The 2,665-nt window shown below is 47.7% G+C and overlaps 1 protein-coding gene across 5 annotated transcripts in view; it reads right to left on the bottom strand.

The window, feature by feature from the left end:
• Atp23 (ATP23 metallopeptidase and ATP synthase assembly factor homolog) overlaps window positions 1–2,665 on the bottom strand; it is a 17,963-nt gene that overhangs the window by 9,247 nt on the left and 6,051 nt on the right. The window lies entirely within an intron of this gene.

The following is a 2,665-nucleotide window of genomic DNA, read 5'->3' on the forward strand; positions in this document are numbered from 1 at the left end:
AGCTCAGAGACGCCATGTTCCCCACTCCGGGGCAGACACACGCGATGAAGCTCCAACCCAGGATGGACATAGGCTAGAATCTTCCCGGTAAGCGCACCTAGCGGTGCTACACAGATGATTAGAAATGGGCTAAATTAATATGAGACTTAGCCTAGAAGAGGCTAGATAGAAATAGGCCAAGCAGTGTTTAAATGAATACAGTTTGTGTGTTGTTATTTCGGGGCATAAGCTAGCAGGCTGCTGGGGACGCAGCCCCGCCGCTCCTATTTACAACAGGGCATGCTCTTCTGTTTACCCTCAAGACTGCAGCCAGAAGAGTAAGTGAGAGATGACCACAGCTAGGCTCAGAGAAACTTACGGAGGCCATGGGGTATCCTCGGCCAGACGCAGAAGGTAGGAGCTGAAAGATAATTTAGAGGAAAACTGAACAAAATCTAGTGATGAATTGAAGATGAGGAAGGAACCAGAAGTATCTAGAAATTTCTGGCTTAAACGGTAGAAATAGCTACTGAGAGTGTAAAACCAAGTGGAGCATTGTGATCCAGAATATGGGAGATGGAGGCAGGAGGATGAGGAAGGAGCAGAGTCTCAGCAACATCAAAACCAGCCTGGGCCTCATCTACATCGAGACCAGCCTGGGCTACATCAAGTCCTGTCTAAAAAAACAGACACGTCTGAACTCCAGTCACCATGCGCTACATCAGGCCCCGTCCAAAAAAAAAAAAAAAAAAAAAAAAAGCAGAAGTGGTGGGGAAAGAAACCCAGGAGAGGGCAAAGACAGGGGACAGTAAAAATCACGAATCTAAACTTGGACATAACGAGCCCAAGGTATCTTGAAGACACTCCAAGCGGAAGTGCCAAGTGAGATCTGAATACACAGGTGACCATTCAACACAGAACTCTGACCTAAAAGAGGAACACAACCCCTGGGCAGAGCACGGAGGAAGAGAAAGGGCTGAAGATCAACATTTAAGGGCTAGAAGGGACATCAGTGAAGAAAAGTACACAGGAGAATGTGCACAAAACTGCATGGCAGTGTTACCAGCCAACATTCTGCAGACTCCATGCTCCAGTGGGTCTCCTCAGACACCTGAATCTTGAGAAGCTTGTAAATGTCACCAGCAGAGAATATTTACATCAGCACCTCACACAACTACAAGGCTGGAAGCAGTATTTCTAGACAGGCTAAGCTCTAATGAGGACACACAGTGGAGGAGCAGACAGCGGTGATGTCGGCGGAGAGGGCACACAGCAGCATGGAAACCCTCCCAATGGCGAGCCAAAGAAGGAACTCACGGGAGACTATCTACTGAAGAGCTCACAGTTCACAGAAGCACACACTGAGTCCACAACGCATTCTGTACAACTCAAGGTAGTCTATGCATGAAACAACAGCAAGGATCCAAACAACGCAATATTGGACTGCATGTGTGGGCGGGAGAACTCGGAAGAGCAGGGGATAATGCCCACAGTCAGGATAAGGGATGAGTCAAGAGAACCACACGGTATCTGAAGTCCTGAGAATATTGTACTCCTCAGAAGTTTCCCTTATTAAAAGTAAACACATAGGTTTTCCAGTTTCTTGGATAAATAAAAGACTTCATAATAAAAAGTCCAATTTAAGACAGGATGGAATAGTGAACGGCTGTGTTTAACAACACCGAGAGCTGAGAGTTTAAAATGTTCACGCTATTTTTTTTTCCTGAGACAGCATCTCTAGTCCAACTGTCGAGCTTTCTGTGTAGCCAAGGATGGCCTTGAACTTCTGACCCTCTGCTTCCCCTCCTGAGTGACAGAATTACAGGTCTGCACCACCAAGCACGGATTACGCCGTGTTCGGGATGAGCTTGGGGTCCACATATGTCAGGCAAGGCCTTGACCAACTGAGCTACGGCCCCAGCTCCCTAACGCTCAATCTACTTAGCCACTGCAGGCAGTGGGCAAACTTATCAGGAGCCACTGAGAGCTGCCAGTGTTGCGGTTACCAATTTACCGGTGAGGAAACTAAGAATAAGAAAGATAATATTGTGTGGCTGAATCCCACAGCTAATGCGCGGAGGGACCAGGATTCCGACCCTAACCCTAAAGCCTACAGTGCTCACCCATATTGCTGTAGACAGTTATGAAAAGCCAAATACAAAGGCAATTCTCCAGGAGAAAGCACTGAAGTGGAGTTAAACGTAGACTAGATACTCAAATTGGAAAAGCTGCCTGCAGTACCTTCAATGACCTCCATCACGTCACCTAATCCACCTGCCGCCTCCAATGCTCCGTGAAACCCCCCCCCCATGACTCATAACTCATAATAAAATCGAATGCTCAGCTAACTGAATTCTCAGCACCATTCTAAAAGATAGATGCGGTTGCTATCTATAACACGAAAACTCCTCCTCCTGCATTCACTCCTTAGCTCGCGTGGGAACCTCGGCATTCACCGCTGCCCAGTGCACAGCGCACATTTGCTTCCGGTTCTAGAGCCCTTCTTTCTCCAGCTCTGCCACACAGCAAGCCATTCCTAGTGTCTTCTGCCTGTGCAGAGACTTCGTGTTACCTAGCTGGGTCTGTTAGCTTTCAACCAAACACGTCACTGTCCTGTCGTGGTGACCACCTGCCCTAGTTTGGACCTTGACTCTCTTCCACAGGCCCAGGAATTTTTCTTTTTCTT

Source organism: Microtus ochrogaster, chromosome 24 (genome assembly GCF_000317375.1).
Source record: "Microtus ochrogaster isolate Prairie Vole_2 chromosome 24, MicOch1.0, whole genome shotgun sequence".
Classification (NCBI taxonomy): Eukaryota; Metazoa; Chordata; class Mammalia; order Rodentia; family Cricetidae; genus Microtus; species Microtus ochrogaster.